Here is a 23,631-nt window from a genome sequence, read left to right on the forward strand (position 1 = left end):
GTGTTACTTGAAGAATGCATATGCAAGGCAGGGGGCCAGGAGATCTGGACACTGAAAATACTAGGTTTTTGGTTCTAACTGTTAGGACAATTACACAGGGTTTGCAAATAGTGGACAAAAATCGTCTTAACTTCCATTGTAATATTTTTTTTCTTGGAAATATAGAAGTTGTACATTTTAAAATGTATATTTGAATCAAAATGTGGTTTTGAGTTAGTGTGTTAATGTAATTAGTTTGTGTTTGCCGTTACTATACTGTATATTGCCATATTACCAGAATTTGTAGCTGAAGTTTAAGACTAGTTGTGTTTTTTATGATTATTGCCCATATGTTGATTGTTGATTGATTGTATACAATGTATAATTTGAAATACATATTTTTCAGGTGTGAATGTGTATTTTCAGAATAAATTTCTAAACCAAATCATTGGGTTGATTTACTAGTTTCTACACCTGTAAAACCTAACTTTGATGTATAATAGACCTCTACCCATATACGTATAATAGACCTCTAAAGTTATCCGTATAATAGACCTCTAACCATATACATATAATAGACCTCTAAAGTTATCCGTATAATAGACCTCTACCCATATACGTATAATAGACCTCTAAAGTTATCCGTATAATAGACCTCCAACCATATACGTAGAATAGTCCTCTAAAGTTATCCGGAACTCCTACCATATATGTATAATAGTCCTCTAAATTTATCCGTATAATAGAACTCCAACCATTTACGTATAATGAACATCTAATCATAGACGTATAATTGACGTATAACAATAGACGTATATTAGAATTTCATTCTAGACGAATTGCAGACCACATTTAGACGTCTAAGGTATGCGTTTAATAGACGTATATTATACGTCTTTTGCCCACTGGGTTACGTCTCAACAGAAACGCTCTTTAGCTCTTTCAGTGTTATGCAGAGAACAGCGTCTGTCGAGATCACTTTTGAGTCAGCGCGAAACGCCGTGTGCTGTCAGTTTGATTTCATATTGCTCGTAGCGGCGCCCGGCTTTTGTCTGTCAAACGTTAGGTTGCGCTTCTTCATGCTGCATCGTCGGCATGAGTGGAGCTTTTTAAACGTCTGTACTTACTGCGCCCCATAAGAAATCGTTTGTCCCCGTTCAAAAGAGATTTTGCGATGTCCTGCAGCGTTCGCAAAGCAAACCTTTGACAGTTTGAAAAGAGGAATTTATTCTGCTTCCTGTGCGTGCAGTAGTTACAAAGTTGAACGTCTTTACACGATCTGCTGCAGTTTTCAGTGGGCGGGCTTTGTCAGATGGCTTGGAAAAACGCACTGTGTTTCGGCTCGGGAAACATCATGAGCAGTGTCCTGCATGTTTTCTGTGTATAGCTGTCTTTTGACGCATACAGAATTCATTCGAAATCATTGATTTCTCCAATTATCAAGGGTCCCTTAAAGGATGAGTCAAAGTAACGTCTAATCGGATTAGTTTCCTTAGAGCTGGTTCAGAGTTTGCTCAAGAGTTTACCTTTCACAGATGTGCAAAGAAGAATGTTGGGGGTGCACGCTTCAAGGTGCCTTACAGTGCGTTGTTTCCGACACAGTGTGGCCGGGTGTTTTCCGAGTTATCGCACGGATTGGGCACGCCCACAAGCCGAGAGCCGCAGGCGATGAGCCCGGGGCTGAACGGGCCCCACTGGCTAGTTTGTAAGGCCAGGTGCATTGCCAACCACGACCGGCAGCGCAGAGGCTTTGAAGGCGGTCTGGGCTCCTGCAGCTGTGCAGCCACGCACTCTGGTTTCTCTTCATCTCGTACAAATCTTTCGCCTTTTATTAAAGATTTCCGTGGAGAGGAGCATGAATAAGTTCCATGCAATTTTTGTGCTTCCCTGCCTTCGGGTGGGGCGCAGCCTGGCTGGTCAAAGAGAGAAAACAAAAACGTTCGCAATCACTCTTGTTATGGCAATTGTGGCCGTCTGCTCCGCGAGTCCTCGGTCTCCGGCTGTCTGATTGGCGCTCTTTTCTTTGGGGGGCGGGAAGTGTCCGGCCGCAGGGGATCTTGGGACCTCGCTTTGCATAGCGGCTTCCCAGAGTGCGTCGTTTCCGGCACAGTGTGGCTGGGTGTTTTCCGACTTATCGCACAGATTGGGCACGGCCGCAAGCTGAGAGCCGCAGGCGATGAGCCCGGAGCTGAACGGGCCCCACTGGCTCGTTTGTAAGGCCAGGTGTATTGCCAACCATGACCGGCAGCGCAGAGGCTTTGAAGGCGGCCTGGGCTCCTGCAGCTGTGCAGCCACGCACTCTGGTTTCTCTTCATCTCGTACAAATCTTTCGCCTTTTGCTAAAGATTTCCGTGGAGAGGAGCATGAATGAGTTCCATGCAATTTTTGTGCTTCCCTGCCTTCGGGTGGGGCGCAGCCTGGCTGGTCAAAGAGAGAAAACAAAAACGCTCGCAATCGGTCTTGTTATGGCGATTGTGGCAGTCTGCTCCGCGAGTCCTCGGTCTCCGGCCGTCTGATTGGCGCTCTTTTCTTTGGGGGGTGGGAAGTGTCCGGCCGCAGGGGATCTTGGGACCTCGCTTTGCATAGCGGCTTCCCAGAGTGCGTCGTTTCCGGCACAGTGTGGCCGGGTGTTTTCCGAGTTATCGCACGGATTGGGCACGCTCGCAAGCCGTGAGCCGCAGGCGATGAGCCCGGAGCTGAACGGGCCCCACTGGCTCGTTTGTAAGGCCAGGTGCATTGCAAACCACGACCGGCAGCGCAGAGGCTTTGAAGGCGGACTGGGCTCCTGCAGCTGTGCAGCCACGCACTCTGGTTTCTCTTCATTTCGTACAAATCTTTCGCCTTTTACTAAAGATTCCCGCGGAGAGAAGCATGAATGAGTTCCATGCAATATTTGTGCTTCTTTGCTTTCGGGTGGGGCGCAGCTGGGCTGGTCAAAGAGAGAAAACAAAAACGCTCGCAATCGGTCTTGTTATGGCGATTGTGGCCGTCTGCTCCGCGAGTCCTCGGTCTCCGGCCGTCTGATTGGCGCTCTTTTCTTTGGGGGGCGGGAAGTGTCCGGCCGCAGGGGATCTTGGGACCTCGCTTTGCATAGCGGCTTCCCAGAGTGCGTCGTTTCCGGCACAGTGTGGCCGGGTGTTTTCCGAGTTATCGCACGGATTGGGCACGCTCGCAAGCCGTGAGCCGCAGGCGATGAGCCCGGAGCTGAACGGGCCCCACTGGCTCGTTTGTAAGGCCAGGTGTATTGCCAACCACGACCGGCAGGGCAGAGGCCTTGAAGGCGGCCTGGGCTCCTGCAGCTGTGCAGCCACGCACTCTGGTTTCTCTTCATCTAGTACAAATCTTTCGCCTTTTACTAAAAATTTCCATGGAGAGGCGCATGAATGAGTTCCCTGCAGTTTTTGTGCTTCCCTGCTTTCGGGTGGGGCGCAGCTGGGTTGGTCAAAGAGAGAAAACAAGCACGTTCGCAATCGCTCTTGTAATGGTGATTGTGGCCGTCTGCTCCGCGAGTCCTTGGTCTCCGGCCGTCTGATTGGCGCTCTTTTCTTTGGTGGGCGGCAAGTGTCCGGCCGCAGGGGATCTTGGGACCTTGCCTGCATAGCGGCTTCCCAGAGTGCGTCGTTTCCGGCACAGTGTGGCCGGGTGTTTTCCGAGTTATCGCACGGATTCGGCACGCTCGCAAACCGTGAGCCGCAGGCGATGAGCCCGGAGCTGAACGGGCCCCACTGGCTCGTTTGTAAGGCCAGGTGTATTGCCAACCACGACCGGCAGGGCAGAGGCCTTGAAGGCGGCCTGGGCTCCTGCAGCTGTGCAGCCATGCACTCTGGTTTCTCTTCATCTCGTACAACTCTTTCGCCTTTTACTAAAGATTTCCGTGGAGAGGAGCACGAATGAGTTCCCTGCAATTTTTGTGATTTCCTGCTTTCGGGTCGCGGGCAGCTGGGCTGGTCAAAGAGAGAAAACAAGCACGTTCGCAATCGCTCTTGTAATGGTGATTGTGGCCGTCTGCTCCGCGAGTCCTCGATCTCCGGCCGTCTGATTGGCGCTCTTTTCTTTGGGGGGCAGGAAGTGTCCGGCCGCAGGGGATCTTGGGACCTCGCTTTGCATAGCGGCTTCCCAGAGTGCGTCGTTTCCGGCACAGTGTGGCCGGGTGTTTTCCGAGTTATCGCACGGATTGGGCACGCTCGCAAGCCGTGAGCCGCAGGCGATGAGCCCGGAGCTGAACGGGCCCCACTGGCTCGTTTGTAAGATCTGCGGCAGATCGTATAAAGACGTTCAACTTTGTAACTACTGCACGCACAGGAAGCAGAATAAATTCCTCTTTCAAACTGTCAAAGGTTTGCTTTGCGAACGCTGCAGGACATCGCACAATCTGTTTTGAACGGGGACAAACGATTTCTTATGAGGCGCAGTAAATACAGACGTTTAAAAAGCTCCACTCATGCCGACGATGCAGCATGAAGAAGGGCAACCTAACGTTTGACAGACAAAAGCCGGGCGCCGCTACGAGCAATATGAAATCAAACTGACAGCACACGGCGTTTCGCGCTGACTCAAAAGTGATCTCGACAGACGCTGTTCTCTGCATAACGCTGAAAGAGCTAAAGAGTGTTTCTGTTGAGACGTAACAAGCTTGTTTCTTTCTACCATGATGTTACCATGACAAAATCTGTCTTTAAACACCTTGCTCAGTCTCTGACGAGACTGTCAAGAATTGCTTTCGCCGATTGTATTGCAAACCGGCGGAAGCGGGGTATTGGGAAAAGTTTTCAACTAGCAATAATCGCGCATCGGCTAAACCTCACAGGCTACGATACTGCCACTGCGCAAAGCTGACGGTTGCCAGGCAACCGCGTGGATCCTATGGAAATCGTTATCAATCGTCTCATGGCATGTCGTTGCTGTAACGCTTCATATTTGCGGCCGGACACTTCCCGCCCCCCAAAGAAAAGAGCACCAATCAGACAGGCGGAGACCGAGGACTCGCAGAGCAGACGGCCACAGTCGCAGTAATAAGAGTGATTGTGAGCGGTTTTGTTTTCTCTCTTTGACCAGCCCAGCTGCGCCCCACCCGAAGGCAGGAAAGCACAAAAATTGTATGGAACTCATTCATGCTCCTCTCCATGGAAATCTTTAGTAAAAGGCAAAAGATTTGTACGAGATGAAGAGAAACCAGAGTGCGTGGCTGGACAGCTGCAGGAGCCCAGGCTGCCTTCAAGGCCTCTGCCCTGCCGGTCGTGGTTGGCAATGCACCTGGCCTTACAAACGAGCCAGTGGGGCCCGTTCAGCTCCGGGCTCATCGCCTGCGGCTCTCGGCTTACCTGGCAGGGGAGATACCTTGATCAGCCTGTAGTTGGAGTAGTTGGATTGTTTTCTTGTTTTGTGGAAGCAGTGTTTGTTTTGCAGTTTGAGATGGCAACCTTTGGATCCCGCAAGAATGCTGTACGTTTTGAGCTTTTGGATGACCTGTTCATGGATCGTATGCAGTTCAGCAGAAAAGTGTTACAGAAGGAACTTGGCTTTGAACCTCGGCACTTGGATTTCATCTTTGCTCTCCCAGGTCAGAAAGCATTTGAGGTTGTATTTGGTACCTATCCTCTGTTTGAACAATGCGTGGATGTGTTTGAGGCAAAAAGAGGGAAAGTTCCTGCACTTGAGAAGATCAACTTGCAGCCTCTGACACAGAGAGAGAGGAAAACGGTGCATGTTGTTATGTTCTCGGAACTGGCAAAGACGGAGGACATTCACACCTGGCTTAACCAGTACTGCACCGTCCACCATGGAACTGAGGTTAGAGATGTTGACGGTATAAAAACAGGAGCAAGGAAATTCGAGGTTCGCTTACTACCGGACAATGTAAATGGAGGCTTAAGGCACCTGCCCTCTACAATCCGGCTGGGCGCCTGCAATGGCTATGTTTTTTATGTGGGACAACCAAAGGTGTGTCGGCGCTGTGGTGCTGTGGGACACCTGGCATCTTCCTGCACTGTGAAATGCTGCAAGACCTGTGGCAAACAGGGACATTTAGCCTCTGACTGTTCAATGCTGCCAAAGTGCAATTTATGTGGCTCGGAAGGACACGTTTTTAAGAACTGCCCTCACGCCTACGCCAATAAACTCAAAATGAGAAAGGATGAGGCAGTGCTTGTTTCAGCCAAACCGGCCCGAAAAGCCAAAGCAAACAACAAGTCAAACAAAGAACCCTTGTTGGACAAAGAGTCTCAGCCTCCAGCCAGGATCAGTCCTGCTGTGGCTCCGGGGCCGGTGGAAGAGAAATCCACTACGCTCCCACAACCGCAGACTGCACCAGACAAGCACGAGGGTTTGAAAACCCCCGAGAACAGCGAGGACCCCTCCCCCACTCCTGCTCCTCAGAACGAGGGCCAGTGTGGGGCCCCCCGGTGGAGCGGGTCCAGCGACGATACCCAGGATTCAGCGGAGCTGCTTTTCTCAGACTCTGCAAGTGCTACAGATGCCCTCCTCTCCTCCATCCAGTCCATCACGGAGGATCTGCAACAGCTGGTGGGTGAGGGGGAAGAGGAGACTGGTGCATCGGCTGCACCCCTTTCCCCTCAGTGCTCCCAGGAGCTGGACTTGAGGAAAAGGAAAAATGACTCTGTTTTCTCCCCGAGCGAGGAGGAAGGAGAGAATGGTGATGGGGACAGCTGGAACCCCTCCACCCCTCCCTCTACCCCCTTCCTTGAAATGGACTCCGTGAATGCTTTTACTGCTGCCACCCTGATGAAGGCTCATTCAGAGGATGGCTGGCAGGAAATTGGTAAGAAGAAAAAGAAAAAGAAGAAGGTAACAGGTGAGACCGAAGAGAAATGTGTTTTGTAAAGACTGGTTCCACTTTCTTATGTAATATGGCTCTAAACATAATTTCTCTTAACACCAGAGGTATCAATGACGGAGTTAAATGTCAGTGTGTCTTTGATTACCTCCAGCAGAGAGAGGGAGATGTGTTGATGTTGCAGGAGTGTGCTTTAGCCTATCAAGAGAGGTATAAAAGCTTTGAAGATAGGTGGGATAAAGGGCCTTCTGTTTGGTCAGGGGACAATAACAACAGAGCCTCTGGCGTGGCCATTCTTTTCAAAGGATGGGCTTTCAAATTGAAAAGTATTCAGAGGGTCATAGATGGCAGGTTGCTGTGTGTGGATGTGGAATGGGGGACCGTTAACCTGCGGCTAATCAATGTGTATTGTCCTACTGACGTGGGAGGAAGGGTGGAGCTACTCAAGGCACTCTCTCCCCTATTGTTAAGTAGCACAGACGTGATAGTGGGAGGGGATTTTAATTGTATCTTAGAGCACACAGACAGGCAGTCTAGCTCTCCGATAAAATTGGATTCCAGCTCACTGGCCCTGCAAAACTTAGTTCAAGACTTTAAACTCTCAGACACATATAGATGTATATATCCCACAACAGCAGGATATGCATGGTCAGGGAGGAATAGCAGCTCCAGAATTGACTATTGCTTTGTCTCAGAGAGAGTGAAAGTTGTTGGGGTCACTCTTCAGCCTGTCTTCTTCTCAGATCATCAGGCTTTAGGGTGTAGAGTGGAACTCCAGGGCGGGACTGTCTTTGGCCCAGGCCTCTGGAAACTCAACACAAAGCTGCTAGAGAACGAGGGGGTAGTATCCCGCTACAAGGAGAAACTATCACAGTGGCTGTCCTTGCAGTGTCTGTACGGGTCAGTAGGAGAGTGGTGGGAGGAGGTGAAGATGAGGACAAAGACCTTTTTCATGGCTGAGGGAAGGAAGGCTGCTGCCAGACGGAGAGGAGTGCTAGCCAGGAAACAGAGGCAGCTGCAGCGTCTCTACACGATGCTGCACAGTGGCTTCGATGTGCTCGAGGATATCACCCTTTTAAAAAAGGACATCCGGAGCATAGCCGAAGAAAGTAGTCGAGGAGTGCTGTTAAGAGGCAGAGTGCAGTTCTTGGAAGAAAATGAGAAGTGTACTCGCTTCTTTTTCAGGAAAGTGGTAGGCTCCAAGTCTGTCATGGAAAGTGTAGTTGATGAGGAGGGACGAGAGAGAACAGAGCCGAGTGCTATCCTCTCCTGCACCAAGGCCTTCTACTCAAGACTGTACAGCTCTACAGAGGTAAAGGATGAAGAAATTCATTTTTTTACCTCAAAGCTAGAAAACGTTTTGAGTGAAGAAGATAGGGAAGTACTTGAGAGGGATTTGACAGTAGAAGAGCTGAGACAGGCTATGGAGAGCTTACAGAAGGGGAAAACTCCAGGTGCTGACGGGCTCCCTAAATAATTTTATTGCACCTTTTGGGATCTGCTTCAGGATCCGCTACTGGTCCTATTCGAGGAAAGATATAAGACAGAATTGCTGCCTGACTCCTTAAGAGAAGGCACTATCTCTCTCTTGTTTAAGAAAGGAGCAAAAAATGACATAAAGAACTGGAGACCCCTCAGCCTGTTAGGCGTGGACACTAAGATCCTGTCCAAAGCCCTTTTCCTGCACCTACAAAATGTAGTGGCCTCACTGGTAGGGAAAGAACAGACTTGTGGGATAGCAGGACGCCTGATGAGCGACAACCTGGCCTTGTTGAGGGATGTCTGTCTGTACTCTGAGGATCGCTCCCTCCCTCTTTGCATTTTAGGTGTAGACCTAGAAAAGGCCTTTGACCGCCTAAACCGGCAGTACTTAACATCGGGACTTGAGCACATGAAGTTTGGCCCCATCATGAGAAAGTGGATTAACCTGCTGTACACAGGTAGCAACAGCAGAGTCATGGTTAATGGCAATAGATCACGCCCCTTTGAAGTCTGTTCAGGGGTGAGGCAGGGCTGCCCATTATCCCCCTTGTTATGCGTTTTGGCTATGGAGCCCTTAGCCTGTGCCTTGCGCCAGGATCAGGCCATTAATGGGATACCAGTGCCTGGAAGTGGGGGAGGAGAGGTAAAGACATCTCTATACATGGATGACGTCACCCTGCTCCTCTCTGACAATGCCTCAATTAGCAGAGCTCTGCAGTGCTGTGATCGTTTCTCTTTGGCTTCCTCCGCAAAAATTAACAAATCTAAGAGTGAGATTTTTTATCAGAACTGGAGGGAGCCAAAAGAAGGACATGATCTCAGGCTGCAAGAGAAGAGAATTAAGGTCCTGGGGGTGTATTTTGGAGAAGAGATGGGAACAGTAAATTGGCAGAACAAATTGCCAATCTTAAACAAAAAACTGATGCAATGGAAGGACCGAGACCTCACCATGACAGGGAAGGTGCTGGTCATCAAAGCCGAGCTCTTGCCTGTCTTGAATTTTCTGGCTTCTACCTTCCCAATCCCACACCGTGTTGCGGCGGTGATGAGGAGATTGATGTTTCAATTTCTATGGGGTGGGAAGCAGGAAAGACTCAGAAGGGAAATAATGTACAGGCCGCTACCCTCAGGGGGGAAGTCTGTCCCAGATATTGCTACGAAGCTGCTGTGCATTTTCCTGGTACTGTGCTGAGAGGCTTTGCAACAGCACTTGCAGCGCGTACCTGGACTTATTTTTCCAGGCTCTGGGTAGGTAGGGAGGTGTTCAGAGTGTGGGGTGTCAGACCCAAGCTGGACGTCCCACTCTCTGACACATGCCCTGCAATTTATGGGACAGTTAAAAGTTTTCTAAGATCTCACCCAATTGGCCATATTCCCCTCCGAGATGTCAGCGTCCAAAAACTGGAAGATTTCGTTGCACCCCAGAACAATAGGCAGACCCATGTGGGCATTTTAACATCAGCCCAAACAAGGAAGGTGTGGAAACACACATCCTCTAAGTTTCTGTGCAACATTCACAGAGATTTAGCCTGGAGTGTCGTCCACCAGTGCTTACCGGTACGAACTTTCTTGTACCGTAGGGGCCTCACCCCCAGCCCTCGCTGCGTTAGGGTGGGCTGCGGCGAGGAGGAGACTGTATCCCATCTCCTGTGGTCCTGCTTTTTTGCTAAGGCCTTCTGGGCACAGTTTGAAGATTGGTTGCTGGCTCTCTCGCCCCAATTTACCCTGACCGCTGCTTTCGTCATATACGGCATCTCTCCTGTCAAACTTCCTCCTGACGTGTTTGACAGGATCTGGGCCGTGGTGAACAGTGGGAAAGTTGCCCTGTGGAGAGTGAGGAACATGGGGCTGTTCAAAGGCATCGAGATCCCAGTCAAGGCAGCAGGTAGCCTGGCCCTGTTCATCACCCGAGAGAACTATTACCTCAGAGATCTGTGGAGAGAAGGGAGGGAGGAAGCAGAAAATCTGTGGGAAATAGAGAGCATAGGTCAATATCTCAAGAAACTGTGAAAAACATTATCAAGTTTAAGTAAAGAATGTGATTTGCACCAGAAAAAAAGAAAATTGTTGCTATGTAACTGTTACCATGTCAAAATGTAATGAGATGTGATCATATATACTGTTTTAAGTATGTATATGAATGTAAAGCTTTCTGATTTGTGATGTCCTGTATTTTTTTGTGAAAAGAAAATAAAGTTCTTAAAAATCGAAATCGGTTCACCCAGGGCGAGGCTCGGCCATTGCACTCCGGCTGTGCTGACCCCTGCGAATTCCCCAAATGTGGGAATCTCGACTGCATAATTTCTGGTAGTGGGGGACTGCGTTCGCGCTCTCCCCTGATGTGCTTGGTCCAAAATCAGATACGGGAGGGTTAGGACACCACGAGCTGCGTGGCTGCGGAAGGATCCCGGTTCGAAAGGAGTCGACGCCGCTGCTGGTTCTCGCTGGCTTTTAGTTAGGGGTCCGGAGAAGCATCTCAAGCTAGTTCCACTACTCCTTCCGGACGTTCATTCCCTTTTCAAAGTCAGTCGTTTTGCTATAGTCTGCGTTCTTTAGGCTGATTATCGAGGTTAGCCTTTATTTGGTCATGGGGGGCCTCGGTACTGTATGCTGAGTCTAAAGACAGTTTCACCCGTTTTCTGATTGCTCGGTTCTGTACCAGTGCAGACATGTCAAACAGTGAATGGCTGTACCTCTATTGTATCCGTGCTCAATGAATGAAATCGGTAACAAATGAATATATGTCTAGTTATACGAAAAACGAGTGGTTTATCGACTCATCTTCATTTGCAGATTTAGAGGCAGCTTCGATATTCGTTTTACAGACGGGTTTTTTTTTTTGAATATGGGTCACACACATGCCACAGCAACAAAACATCTCTAGAGATGAGGCTATAGATCACCTTTCCATCCTGCAGGTTTTCCTCCCAAAGCCTACGGCACCAACGGCGACCCCTGCTGGCCGGGAGAGCAAAAGCTTACAGCACCTGGTATTCCCAGGCAGTCTCCCATCCAAGTACTAACCAGGCCCGACACTGCTTAGCTTCCGAGATCAGACGAGATCGGGCGTGTTCAGGGTGGTGTGGCCGTAAGCGAAAGCCCCGGCGCCTGACTCGCTACTTGAAGCTGTGTGTGGCGGGGGTTCCGTGCCCCCCGAGCGGGACTGAAGGATCGTTCGTGTGCAACTCTTTGGAAAGGAGCTGCTTTCCAAATCGCATTGCATGCCTGGATGTTGGCGAATGCGCTCCCTTGTGTTGGCTCGTCCCGCACTGGAGGAGGACAAACAATCTGCACGGAGGAGCACCAGGCAAGTCTTCACCAGACAAAAACCTCCAGTGCACAGCACTCTGGAAACATTTCGGGGCTTTCGCGTGTTTATTTCAGCACGTAAAGCGCACCGGTCCAACACGTCGGCCGGGCGCGCGGCGCCTCCGCCCTCTTGTGGCCTTGCGGCGTCAGAGCAAGAGGCTCCTTCTCGCTGCCCTTCCGCTGTGTTGCAGGGCCCCGAGAGGGAACCCGGAGCGCGCACTTTGTGGGGGGCGGGGGACCGCGTTCGCGCTCTGCCCCCGGTCTCTTGCGCGAGTACTAAATCTCACGGACAGGGGGGCCTCGTCATTGATTGTTACAGGTGAGACGGGGATTAGGAGGAGACCCCGACTGATGGGTAAAGGGGAGCACTAACACCAGAGGGACACCCCCGGCGTCTCTTTTTGAGAGACGCCCTGGGGTTTCCTAATGGCCAAGGAGGGTCGGGACCTCGGTTTGACGCCTCCCCCGAAGGACGGCGCCTGTTTGTGCAGCAGTGTCGCCATCAGGAGGCTGGGGCGTAAGAGAGCCACACAGCCCGCAGGCTGAGCGCTCCCTACTGGTCCCAGTCACACCTCTTGCAGGAGCAGCAGCAACCGGAGCTTTTCCGGGGTGGAATCTCCCATCCGGGTGCCGGCCAGGCTCACACCTGCTGGGCTGCCCCGGGGGTGAGCCCAGTCGAGAGTCGCAGGGCCAGATCTAGTCACCGGGGAGAAACGATACAAGTGAAGGATTGCTCGGCTCTCGGCACTTGAAAAGACCGACAAATGTCTCGTTCCCGCCGGAGCTGAATGTACCCGCATGTGTGGTGTCGTCTTCTTCCCCCGCCCCGCTGTGTTTGCTGTATTGTCTCTGAAGCCGGCCCCCCCGAGACGAGACGGGCTGTTCCTGTGCCCCAATTAACACTTTACAGGTGCCATTCCCCGGCATTGTGGCCATTGTCGGTGCTCACACGCGATAAGATAAGGCGGAGGAGAGCGGGGCATGCCCAGCGGCAGACATTCAAGGAGGGGGCAGTGCGAGGTGAGGTGAGGTGCGACACGCCGGAGCCCCGACGCAGCTAATGCGGAGCACTTGTTGGACTGGCATCGAAAGGACGTGTGCGCACGGAGCGAGCCTTCCCTGCGGCGGAGCGCGGGAACTTTCTCCCCCCCTCCCGCTGCAGGAGTTGTGTGCACTGCAGCGGTGCCGAGAGAAAAGCACAGAAGGCAGCAGGCTCTGGAGAACAGGTAAGAGACGGAGCCTTGTGGGCAGGCGAGCAGGCCCGTTTTTTGGAAATTGCTGAAAAGGTTTGTTCGATGTGTGGCAGGCGCACGTCGCGAGCTTGCGTGGCGATCTGCCGGTCTGGAGTTATGCAAATGAGGCCGAATTGCATCCCGGGACATGCTGCGAATGCGCAACGGCGACTGCAGATGTGTAGGAAACGGCGCGCTCGTTTTCTCGTTTTGCCCACACTTTTGAGTGTTAGTGTGGCGTGTGAGTGTGTGAAAGAGTGGGCCCAGCAGGAGGCGGTGGCGTGCGGGGCGAGGAGGTGGCCTAGGCTGCGCGATTTGTGCTGTGGGTGCGGGCCGCTTGCAGGGGCCTGTTTAACTCATACTTACCTGGCAGGGGAGATACCTTGATCAAGAAGGAGGTTCACCCAGGGCGAGGCTCGGCCATTGCACTCCGGCTGTGTTGACCCCTGCGAATTCCCCAAATGTGGGAATCTCGACTGCATAATTTCTAGAAGTGGGGGACTGCGTTCGCGCTCTCCCCTGATGTGCTTGGTCCAAAATCAGATACGGGAGGGTTAGGACACCACGAGCTGCGTGGCTGCGGAAGGATCCCGGTTCGACAGGAGTGGACGCCGCTGCTGGTTCTCGCTGGCTTTTAGTTAGGGGTCCGGAGAAGCATCTCAAGCTAGTTCCACTACTCCTTCCGGACGTTCATTCCCTTTTCAAAGTCAGTCGTTTTGCTGTAGTCTGCGTTCTTTAGGCTGATTATCGAGGTTAGCCTTTATTTGGTCATGGGGGGCCTCGGTACTGTATGCTGAGTCTAAAGACAGTTTCACCCGTTTTCTGATTGCTCGGTTCTGTACCAGTGCAGACATGTCAAACAGTGAATGGCTGTACCTCTATTGTATCCGTGCTCAATGAATGAAATCGGTAACAAATGAATATGTCTAGTTATACGAAAAACGAGTGGTTTATCGACTCATCTTCATTTGCAGATTTAGAGGCAGCTTCGATATTCGTTTTACAGATGGGTTTTTTTTTTTGAATATGGGTCACACACATGCCACAGCAACAAAACGTCTCTAGAGATGAGGCTATAGATCACCTTTCCATCCTGCAGGTTTTCCTCCCAAAGCCTACGGCACCAACGGCGACCCCTGCTGGCCGGGAGAGCAAAAGCTTACAGCACCTGGTATTCCCAGGCAGTCTCCCATCCAAGTACTAACCAGGCCCGACGCTGCTTAGCTTCCAAGATCAGACGAGATCGGGCGTGTTCAGGGTGGTGTGGCCGTAAGAGAAAGCCCCGGCGACTGACTCGCTACTTGAAGCTGTGTGTTGCGGGGGTTCCGTGCCCCCCGAGCGGGACTGAAGGATCGTTCTTGTGCAACTCTTTGGAAAGGAGCTGCTTTCCAAATCGCATTGCGTGCCTGGATGTTGGCGAATGCGCTCCCTTGTGTTGGCTCGTCCCGCACTGGAGGAGGACAAACAATCTGCACGGAGGAGCACCAGGCAAGTCTTCACCAGACAAAAACCTCCAGTGCACAGCACTCTGGAAACATTTCGGGGCTTTCGCGTGTTTATTTCAGCACGTAAAGCGCACCGGTCCAACACGTCGGCCGCGTGCGCGGCGCCTCCGCCCTCTTGTGGCCTTGCGGCGTCAGAGCAAGAGGCTCCTTCTCGCTGCCCTTCCGCTGTGTTGCAGGACCCGGAGCGCGCACTTTGTGGGGGGCGGGGGACCGCGTTCGCGCTCTGCCCCCGGTCTCTTGCGCGAGTACTAAATCTCACGGACAGGGGGGCCTCGTCATTGATTGTTACAGGTGAGACGGGGATTAGGTGGAGACCCCGACTGATGTGTAAAGGGGAGCACTAACACCAGAGGGACACCCCCGGCGTCTCTTTTTGAGAGACGCCCTGGGGTTTCCTAATGGCCAAGGAGGGTCGGGACCTCGGTTTGACCTCTGTTTGTGCAGCAGAGTGTCGCCATCAGGAGGCTGGGGCGTAAGAGAGCCACACAGCCCGCAGGGTGAGCGCTCCCTACTGGTCCCAGTCACACCTCTTGCAGGAGCAGCAGCAACCGGAGCTTTTCCGGGGTGGAATCTCCTATCCGGGTGCCGGCCAGGCTCACACCTGCTGGGCTGCCCCGGGGGTGAGCCCAGTCGAGAGTCGCAGGGCCAGATCTAGTCACCGGGGAGAAACGATACAAGTGAAGGATTGCTCGGCTCTCGGCACTTGAAAAGACCGACAAATGTCTCGTTCCCGCCGGAGCTGAATGTACCCGCATGTGTGGTGTCGTCTTCTTCCCCCGCCCCGCTGTGTTTGCTGTATTGTCTCTGAAGCCGGCCCCCCCGAGACGAGACGGGCTGTTCCTGTGCCCCAATTAACACTTTACAGGTGCCATTCCCCGGCATTGTGGCCATTGTCGGTGCTCACACGCGATAAGATAAGGCGGAGGAGAGCGGGGCATGCCCAGCGGCAGACATTCAAGGAGGGGGTAGGGCGAGGTGAGGTGAGGTGCGACACGCCGGAGCCCCGACGCAGCTAATGCGGAGCACTTGTTGGACTGGCATCGAAAGGACGTGTGTGCACGGAGCGAGCCTTCCCTGCGGCGGAGCGTGGGAACTTTCTCCCCCCCTCCCGCTGCAGGAGTTGTGTGCACTGCAGCGGTGCCGAGAGAAAAGCACAGAAGGCAGCAGGCTCTGGAGAGCAGGTAAGAGACGGAGCCTTGTGGGCAGGCGAGCAGGCCCGTTTTTTGGAAATTGCTGAAAAGGTTTGTTCGGTGTGTGGCAGGCGCACGTCGCGAGCTTGCGTGGCGATCTGCTGGTCTGGAGTTATGCAAATGAGGCCGAATTGCATCCCGGGACATGCTCCGAATGCGCAACGGCGACTGCAGATGTGTAGGAAACGGCGCGCTCGTTTTCTCGTTTTGCCCACACTTTTGAGTGTTAGTGTGGCGTGTGAGTGTGTGAAAGAGTGGGCCCAGCAGGAGGCGGTGGCGTGCGGGGCGAGGAGGTGGCCTAGGCTGCGCGATTTGTGCTGTGGGTGCGGGCCGCTTGCAGGGGCCTGTTTAACTCATACTTACCTGGCAGGGGAGATACCTTGATCAAGAAGGAGGTTCACCCAGGGCGAGGCTCGGCCATTGCACTCCGGCTGTGCTGACCCCTGCGAATTCCCCAAATGTGGGAATCTCGACTGCATAATTTCTGGTAGTGGGGGACTGTGTTCGCGCTCTCCCCTGATGTGCTTGGTCCAAAATCAGATACGGGAGGGTTAGGACACCACGAGCTGCGTGGCTGCGGAAGGATCCCGGTTCGACAGGAGTGGACGCTGCTGCTGGTTCTCGCTGGCTTTTAGTTAGGGGTCCGGAGAAGCATCTCAGGCTAGTTCCACTACTCCTTCCGGACGTTCATTCCCTTTTCAAAGTCAGTCGTTTTGCTGTAGTCTGCGTTCTTTAGGCTGATTATCGAGGTTAGCCTTTATTTGGTCATGGGGGGCCTCGGTACTGTATGCTGAGTCTAAAGACAGTTTCACCCGTTTTCTGATTGCTCGGTTCTGTACCAGTGCAGACATGTCAAACAGTGAATGGCTGTACCTCTATTGTATCCGTGCTCAATGAATGAAATCGGTAACAAATGAATATATGTCTAGTTATACGAAAAACGAGTGGTTTATCGACTCATCTTCATTTTCAGATTTAGAGGCAGCTTCGATATTCGTTTTACAGACGGGTTTTTTTTTTTGAATATGGGTCACACACATGCCACAGCAACAAAACATCTCTAGAGATGAGGCTATAGATCACCTTTCCATCCTGCAGGTTTTCCTCCCAAAGCCTACGGCACCAACGGCGACCCCTGCTGGCCGGGAGAGCAAAAGCTTACAGCACCTGGTATTCCCAGGCAGTCTCCCATCCAAGTACTAACCAGGCCCGACGCTGCTTAGCTTCCGAGATCAGACGAGATCGGGCGTGTTCAGGGTGGTGTGGCCGTAAGCGAAAGTCCCGGCGCCTGACTCGCTACTTGAAGCTGTGTGTGGCGGGGGTTCCGTGCCCCCCGAGCGGGACTGAAGGATCGTTCGTGTGCAACTCTTTGGAAAGGAGCTGCTTTCCAAATCGCATTGCGTGCCTGGATGTTGGCGAATGCGCTCCCTTGTGTTGGCTCGTCCCGCACTGGAGGAGGACAAACAATCTGCACGGAGGAGCACCAGGCAAGTCTTCACCAGACAAAAACCTCCAGTGCACAGCACTCTGGAAACATTTCGGGGCTTTCGCGTGTTTATTTCAGCACGTAAAGCGCACCGGTCCAACACGTCGGCCGGGCGCGCGGCGCCTCCGCCCTCTTGTGGCCTTGCGGCGTCAGAGCAAGAGGCTCCTTCTCGCTGCCCTTCCGCTGTGTTGCAGGACCCGGAGCGCGCACTTTGTGGGGGGCGGGGGACCGCGTTCGCGCTCTGCCCCCGGTCTCTTGCGCGAGTACTAAATCTCACGGACAGGGGGGCCTCGTCATTGATTGTTACAGGTGAGACAGGGATTAGGAGGAGACCCCGACTGATGGGTAAAGGGGAGCACTAACACCAGAGGGACACCCCCGGCGTCTCTTTTTGAGAGACGCCCTGGGGTTTCCTAATGGCCAAGGAGGGTCGGGACCTCGGTTTGACCTCTGTTTGTGCAGCAGAGTGTCGCCATCAGGAGGCTGGGGCGTAAGAGAGCCACACAGCCCGCAGGGTGAGCGCTCCCTTCTGGTCCCAGTCACACCTCTTGCAGGAGCAGCAGCAACCGGAGCTTTTCCGGGGTGGAATCTCCTATCCGGGTGCCGGGCAGGCTCACACCTGCTGGGCTGCCCCGGGGGTGAGCCCAGTCGAGAGTCGCAGGGCCAGATCTAGTCACCGGGGAGAAACGATACAAGTGAAGGATTGCTCGGCTCTCGGCACTTGAAAAGACCGACAAATGTCTCGTTCCCGCCGGAGCTGAATGTACCCGCATGTGTGGTGTCGTCTTCTTCCCCCGCCCCGCTGTGTTTGCTGTATTGTCTCTGAAGCCGGCCCCCCCGAGACGAGACGGGCTGTTCCTGTGCCCCAATTAACACTTTACAGGTGCCATTCCCCGGCATTGTGGCCATTGTCGGTGCTCACACGCGATAAGATAAGGCGGAGGAGAGCGGGGCATGCCCAGCGCAGACATTCAAGGAGGGGGTAGGGCGAGGTGAGGTGAGGTGCGACACGCCGGAGCCCCGACGCAGCTAATGCGGAGCACTTGTTGGACTGGCATCGAAAGGACGTGTGCGCACGGAGCGAGCCTTCCCTGCGGCGGAGCGTGGGAACTTTCTCCCCCCCTCCCGCTGCAGGAGTTGTGTGCACTGCAGCGGTGCCGAGAGAAAAGCACAGAAGGCAGCAGGCTCTGGAGAGCAGGTAAGAGACGGAGCCTTGTGGGCAGGCGAGCAGGCCCGTTTTTTGGAAATTGCTGAAAAGGTTTGTTCGGTGTGTGGCAGGCGCACGTCGCGAGCTTGCGTGGCGATCTGCCGGTCTGGAGTTATGCAAATGAGGCCGAATTGCATCCCGGGACATGCTGCGAATGCGCAACGGCGACTGCAGATGTGTAGGAAACGGCGCGCTCGTTTTCTCGTTTTGCCCACACTTTTGAGTGTTAGTGTGGCGTGTGAGTGTTGGAAAGAGTGGGCCCAGCAGGAGGCGGTGGCGTGCGGGGCGAGGAGGTGGCCTAGGCTGCGCGATTTGTGCTGTGGGTGCGGGCCGCTTGCAGGGGCCTGTTTAACTCATACTTACCTGGCAGGGGAGATACCTTGATCAAGAAGGAGGTTCACCCAGGGCGAGGCTCGGCCATTGCACTCCGGCTGTGCTGACCCCTGCGAATTCCCCAAATGTGGGAATCTTGACTGCATAATTTCTGGTAGTGGGGGACTGCGTTCGCGCTGTCCCTTGATGTGCTTGGTCCAAAATCAGATACGGGAGGGTTAGGACACCACGAGCTGCGTGGCTGCGGAAGGATCCCGGTTCGACAGGAGTGGACGCCGCTGCTGGTTCTCGCTGGCTTTTAGTTAGGGGTCCGGAGAAGCATCTCAAGCTAGTTCCACTACTCCTTCCGGACGTTCATTCCCTTTTCAAAGTCAGTCGTTTTGCTGTAGTCTGCGTTCTTTAGGCTGATTATCGAGGTTAGCCTTTATTTGGTCATGGGGGGCCTCGGTACTGTATGCTGAGTCTAAAGACAGTTTCACCCGTTTTCTGATTGCTCGGTTCTGTACCAGTGCAGACATGTCAAACAGTGAATGGCTGTACCTCTACTGTATCCATGCTCAATGAATGAAATCGGTAACAAATGAATATATGTCTAGTTATACGAAAAACGAGTGGTTTATCGACTCATCTTCATTTGCAGATTTAGAGGCAGCTTCGATATTCGTTTTACAGACGGGTTTTTTTTTTTGAATATGGGTCACACACATGCCACAGCAACAAAACATCTCTAGAGATGAGGCTATAGATCACCTTTCCATCCTGCAGGTTTTCCTCCCAAAGCCTACGGCACCAACGGCGACCCCTGCTGGCCGGGAGAGCAAAAGCTTACAGCACCTGGTATTCCCAGGCAGTCTCCCATCCAAGTACTAACCAGGCCCGACGCTGCTTAGCTTCCGAGATCAGACGAGATCGGGCGTGTTCAGGGTGGTGTGGCCGTAAGCGAAAGCCCAGGCGCCTGACTCGCTACTTGAAGCTGTGTGTGGCGGGGGTTCCGTGCCCCCCGAGCGGGACTGAAGGATCGTTCGTGTGCAACTCTTTGGAAAGGAGCTGCTTTCCAAATCCCATTGCGTGCCTGGATGTTGGCGAATGCGCTCCCTTGTGTTGACTCGTCCCGCACTGGAGGAGCACCAGGCAAGTCTTCACCAGACAAAAACCTCCAGTGCACAGCACTCTGGAAACATTTCGGGGCTTTCGCGTGTTTATTTCAGCACGTAAAGCGCACCGGTCCAACACGTCGGCCGGGCGCGCGGCGCCTCCGCCCTCTTGTGGCCTTGCGGCATCAGAGCAAGAGGCTCCTTCTCGCTGCCCTTCCGCTGTGTTGCAGGGCCCCGAGAGGGAACCCGGAGCGCGCACTTTGTGGGGGGCGGGGGACCGCGTTCGCGCTCTGCCCCCAGTCTCTTGCGCGAGTACTAAATCTCACGGACAGGGGGGCCTCGTCATTGATTGTTACAGGTGAGACGGGGATTAGGAGGAGACCCCGACTGATGGGTAAAGGGGAGCACTAACACCAGAGGGACACCCCCGGCGTCTCTTTTTGAGAGACGCCCTGGGGTTTCCTAATGGCCAAGGAGGGTCGGGACCTCGGTTTGACGCCTCCCCCGAAGGACGGCGCCTGTTTGTGCAGCAGAGTGTCGCCATCAGGAGGCTGGGGCGTAAGAGAGCCACACAGCCCGCAGGGTGAGCGCTCCCTACTGGTCCCAGTCACACCTCTTGCAGGAGCAGCAGCAACCGGAGCTTTTCCGGGGTGGAATCTCCCATCCGGGTGCCGGCCAGGCTCACACCTGCTGGGCTGCCCCGGGGGTGAGCCCAGTCGAGAGTCGCAGGGCCAGATCTAGTCACCGGGGAGAAACGATACAAGTGAAGGATTGCTCGGCTCTCGGCACTTGAAAAGACCGACAAATGTCTCGTTCCCGCCGGAGCTGAATGTACCCGCATGTGTGGTGTCGTCTTCTTCCCCCGCCCCGCTGTGTTTGCTGTATTGTCTCTGAAGCCGGCCCCCCCGAGACGAGACGGGCTGTTCCTGTGCCCCAATTAACACTTTACAGGTGCCATTCCCCGGCATTGTGGCCATTGTCGGTCCTCACACGCGATAAGATAAGGCGGAGGAGAGCGGGGCATGCCTAGCGGCAGACATTCAAGGAGGGGGCAGGGCGAGGTGAGGTGAGGTGCGACACGCCGGAGCCCCGACGCAGCTAATGCGGAGCACTTGTTGGACTGGCATCGAAAGGACGTGTGCGTACGGAGCGAGCCTTCCCTGCGGCGGAGCGCGGGAACTTTCTCCCCCCCTCCCGCTGCAGGAGTTGTGTGCGCTGCAGCGGTGCCGAGAGAAAAGCACAGAAGGCAGCAGGCTCTGGAGAGCAGGTAAGAGACGGAGCCTTGTGGGCAGGCGAGCAGGCCCGTTTTTTGGAAATTGCTGAAAAGGTTTGTTCGGTGTGTGGCAGGCGCACGTCGCGAGCTTGCGTGGCGATCTGCCGGTCTGGAGTTATGCAAATGAGGCCGAATTGCATCCTGCGAACATGCTGCGAATGCGCAACGGCGACTGCAGATGTGTAGAAAACGGCGCGCTCGTTTTCTCGTTTTGCCCACACTTTTGAGTGTTAGTGTGGCGTGTGAGTGTGTGAAAGAGTGGGCCCAGCAGGAGGCGGTGGCGTGCGGGGCGAGGAGGTGGCCTAGGCTGCGCGATTTGTGCTGTGGGTGCGGGCCGCTTGCAGGGGCCTGTTTAACTCATACTTACCTGGCAGGGGAGATACTTTGATCAAGAAGGAGGTTCACCCAGGGCGAGGCTTGGCCATTGCACTCCGGCTGTGCTGACCCCTGCGAATTCCCCAAATGTGGGAATCTCGACTGCATAATTTCTGGTAGTGGGGGACTGCGTTCGCGCTCTCCCCTGATGTGCTTGGTCCAAAATCAGATACGGGAGGGTTAGGACACCACGAGCTGCGTGGCTGCGGAAGGATCCCGGTTCGACAGGAGTGGACGCCGCTGCTGGTTCTCGCTGGCTTTTAGTTAGGGGTCCGGAGAAGCATCTCAAGCTAGTTCCACTAGTCCTTCCGGACGTTCATTCCCTTTTCAAAGTCAGTCCTTTTGCTGTAGTCTGCGTTCTTTAGGCTGATTATCGAGGTTAGCCTTTATTTGGTCATGGGGGTCTCGGTACTGTATGCTGAGTCTAAAGACAGTTTCACCCGTTTTCTGATTGCTCGGTTCTGTACCAGTGCAGACATGTCAAACAGTGAATGGCTGTACCTCTATTGTATCCGTGCTCAATGAATGAAATCGGTAACAAATGAATATATGTCTAGTTATACGAAAAACGAGTGGTTTATCGACTCATCTTCATTTGCAGATTTAGAAGCAGCTTCGATATTCGTTTTACAGACGGGTTTTTTTTTTTGAATATGGGTCACACACATGCCACAGCTACAAAACATCTCTAGAGATGAGGCTATAGATCACCTTTCCATCCTGCAGGTTTTCCTCCCAAAGCCTACGGCACCAACGGCGACCCCTGCTGGCCGGGAGAGCAAAAGCTTACAGAACCTGGTATTCCCAGGCAGTCTCCCATCCAAGTACTAACCAGGCCCAACGCTGCTTAGCTTCCGAGATCAGACAAGATCGGGCGTGTTCAGGGTGGTGTGGCCGTAAGCGAAAGCCCCGGCGCCTGACTCGCTACTTGAAGCTGTGTGTGGCGGGGGTTCCTTACTTTTTGATGACATAACACCCAAAGGGGCTTCTTTGGAGCTGGATTCCAACCGGCATCCTAAAGTTTCTTGGCGGTATCTTTTACAGTCCTCTGTTCGGTCGACAAGGGACAGAAGGGGGCAGCTTTCCTCACACATACAGTTCAATGTACTGTAGTGTTCCTGTTCATTGAATTTGCAGTTCTGCATCAGACCTCTAACTCGTTTCCTTAGCTTGGATTTAAGCCACGAAGCAGGCTTCTACTGTATAAACGTCTATAGGAATCACAAACTATTTGAGAGGCCATCATCCCAGGGGGAACTGACAAAGTCTATCCCTAAACACCTAGCGCAGTCTCTCGAGAGACTGTCAAAAATCGCTTTCTCCTTTTGCGTTGCAAGTAAGTGAAAACGCAGTCTCAACCCAGAGCCACTTGGCAGCAGCGGCACGTAAATACTGTTACTGTTACTGCTCGATACCGACGTTAACCTACTATACCATGTTCAGCCACTGCTAGAAAATGTACGGCTCTAGTACCGGAGCAAACGACAGGAAGGCCAACGTCGAACGGGCACACGTGTCAGACATGGAGAGCAACGAGAATGGGATTAGAACCCATGCGTTCTTTCCACCGTGGGGCCCGTTCAGCTCCGGGCTCATCGCCTGCGGCTCTTGGCTTGCGGGCCTGCCCAATCCGTGCGATAACTCGGAAAACACCCGGCCACACTGTGCCGGAAACGACGCACTCTGGGAAGCCGCTATGCAAAGCGAGGTCTGAAGATCCCCTGCGGCCGGACACTTCCCGCCCCCCAAAGAAGAGAGCGCCAATCAGACGGGCGGAGACCGAGGACTCGCAGAGCAGACGGCCACAATCGCCATAACAAGAGCGATTGTGAGCGTTGTTGTTTTCTCTCTTTGACCAGCCCAGCTGCGCCCCACCCGAAGGCAGGGAAGCACAAAAATTGCATGGAGCTCATTCATGCTCCTCTCCACGGAAATCTTTAGTAAAAAGCGAAAGATTTGTACGAAATGAAGAGAAACCAAAGTGCGTGGCTGCACAGCTGCAGGAGCCCAGGCCGCCTTCAAAGCCTCTGCCCTGACGGTCGTGGTTGGCAATGCACCTGGCCTTACAAACGAGCCAGTGGGGCCCGTTCAGCTCCGGGCTCATCGCCTGTGGCTCTCGGCTTGCGGGCGTGCCCAATCCGTACGGGTGTGCCCAATCCGGAAGCCTATTTCAAAGTCGTTCTCTGTTTCAAAAAAACATTTCCAAAATACAAGCCTTGCAGACAGACACGCCTCAGAGGACTTAAGGGTGGCTTCATGTCAGAATGATAAAGTCTCCCCGTCCGGACATGAAAATCCCACTTTGTTACACACAAAAAAAGAATCAACAACAGAGAAATGCCCACAAGCATTTGAAAAGCCGCACCACGTCGC

The 23,631-nt window shown here is 53.4% G+C and overlaps 18 non-coding genes across 18 annotated transcripts; 10 read left to right on the forward strand and 8 right to left on the reverse strand.

Annotated features, from left to right (window-relative positions):
- The first annotated feature begins 1,766 nt into the window (after positions 1–1,766).
- Positions 1,767–1,883, forward strand: LOC138232942 (U5 spliceosomal RNA). Its single transcript, XR_011187383.1, has one exon. It is a non-coding gene; the product is annotated as a U5 spliceosomal RNA (small nuclear RNA).
- Positions 1,884–2,274: 391 nt separating this feature from the next.
- Positions 2,275–2,391, forward strand: LOC138232919 (U5 spliceosomal RNA). The gene has a single exon (XR_011187361.1). It is a non-coding gene; the product is annotated as a U5 spliceosomal RNA (small nuclear RNA).
- A 391-nt stretch (positions 2,392–2,782) lies between these two features.
- Positions 2,783–2,899, forward strand: LOC138232949 (U5 spliceosomal RNA). The gene has a single exon (XR_011187390.1). It is a non-coding gene; the product is annotated as a U5 spliceosomal RNA (small nuclear RNA).
- Positions 2,900–3,290: 391 nt separating this feature from the next.
- Positions 3,291–3,407, forward strand: LOC138232954 (U5 spliceosomal RNA). The gene has a single exon (XR_011187394.1). It is a non-coding gene; the product is annotated as a U5 spliceosomal RNA (small nuclear RNA).
- Positions 3,408–3,797: 390 nt separating this feature from the next.
- LOC138232936 (U5 spliceosomal RNA) lies at positions 3,798–3,912 on the forward strand. Its single transcript, XR_011187377.1, has one exon. It is a non-coding gene; the product is annotated as a U5 spliceosomal RNA (small nuclear RNA).
- Positions 3,913–4,671: 759 nt separating this feature from the next.
- On the reverse strand, positions 4,672–4,813 carry LOC138232879 (U4 spliceosomal RNA). Its single transcript, XR_011187321.1, has one exon. It is a non-coding gene; the product is annotated as a U4 spliceosomal RNA (small nuclear RNA).
- A 230-nt stretch (positions 4,814–5,043) lies between these two features.
- LOC138232922 (U5 spliceosomal RNA) lies at positions 5,044–5,160 on the reverse strand. The gene has a single exon (XR_011187364.1). It is a non-coding gene; the product is annotated as a U5 spliceosomal RNA (small nuclear RNA).
- A 5,263-nt stretch (positions 5,161–10,423) lies between these two features.
- LOC138232836 (U1 spliceosomal RNA) lies at positions 10,424–10,593 on the forward strand. Its single transcript, XR_011187284.1, has one exon. It is a non-coding gene; the product is annotated as a U1 spliceosomal RNA (small nuclear RNA).
- A 636-nt stretch (positions 10,594–11,229) lies between these two features.
- Positions 11,230–11,348, reverse strand: LOC138232837 (5S ribosomal RNA). Its single transcript, XR_011187285.1, has one exon. It is a non-coding gene; the product is annotated as a 5S ribosomal RNA (ribosomal RNA).
- Positions 11,349–13,153: 1,805 nt separating this feature from the next.
- Positions 13,154–13,317, forward strand: LOC138232988 (U1 spliceosomal RNA). The gene has a single exon (XR_011187424.1). It is a non-coding gene; the product is annotated as a U1 spliceosomal RNA (small nuclear RNA).
- A 634-nt stretch (positions 13,318–13,951) lies between these two features.
- On the reverse strand, positions 13,952–14,070 carry LOC138232965 (5S ribosomal RNA). The gene has a single exon (XR_011187405.1). It is a non-coding gene; the product is annotated as a 5S ribosomal RNA (ribosomal RNA).
- A 1,775-nt stretch (positions 14,071–15,845) lies between these two features.
- Positions 15,846–16,009, forward strand: LOC138232981 (U1 spliceosomal RNA). Its single transcript, XR_011187417.1, has one exon. It is a non-coding gene; the product is annotated as a U1 spliceosomal RNA (small nuclear RNA).
- Positions 16,010–16,645: 636 nt separating this feature from the next.
- Positions 16,646–16,764, reverse strand: LOC138232892 (5S ribosomal RNA). Its single transcript, XR_011187334.1, has one exon. It is a non-coding gene; the product is annotated as a 5S ribosomal RNA (ribosomal RNA).
- A 1,774-nt stretch (positions 16,765–18,538) lies between these two features.
- On the forward strand, positions 18,539–18,702 carry LOC138232986 (U1 spliceosomal RNA). Its single transcript, XR_011187422.1, has one exon. It is a non-coding gene; the product is annotated as a U1 spliceosomal RNA (small nuclear RNA).
- A 636-nt stretch (positions 18,703–19,338) lies between these two features.
- On the reverse strand, positions 19,339–19,457 carry LOC138232903 (5S ribosomal RNA). Its single transcript, XR_011187345.1, has one exon. It is a non-coding gene; the product is annotated as a 5S ribosomal RNA (ribosomal RNA).
- A 1,785-nt stretch (positions 19,458–21,242) lies between these two features.
- On the forward strand, positions 21,243–21,406 carry LOC138232983 (U1 spliceosomal RNA). The gene has a single exon (XR_011187419.1). It is a non-coding gene; the product is annotated as a U1 spliceosomal RNA (small nuclear RNA).
- A 635-nt stretch (positions 21,407–22,041) lies between these two features.
- On the reverse strand, positions 22,042–22,160 carry LOC138232971 (5S ribosomal RNA). Its single transcript, XR_011187410.1, has one exon. It is a non-coding gene; the product is annotated as a 5S ribosomal RNA (ribosomal RNA).
- A 966-nt stretch (positions 22,161–23,126) lies between these two features.
- Positions 23,127–23,243, reverse strand: LOC138232938 (U5 spliceosomal RNA). The gene has a single exon (XR_011187379.1). It is a non-coding gene; the product is annotated as a U5 spliceosomal RNA (small nuclear RNA).
- Positions 23,244–23,631: the final 388 nt, after the last annotated feature.

The sequence above is a fragment of the Lepisosteus oculatus genome, unplaced genomic scaffold (assembly GCF_040954835.1).
Source record: "Lepisosteus oculatus isolate fLepOcu1 unplaced genomic scaffold, fLepOcu1.hap2 HAP2_SCAFFOLD_64, whole genome shotgun sequence".
In the NCBI taxonomy this organism is placed as follows: domain Eukaryota; kingdom Metazoa; phylum Chordata; class Actinopteri; order Semionotiformes; family Lepisosteidae; genus Lepisosteus; species Lepisosteus oculatus.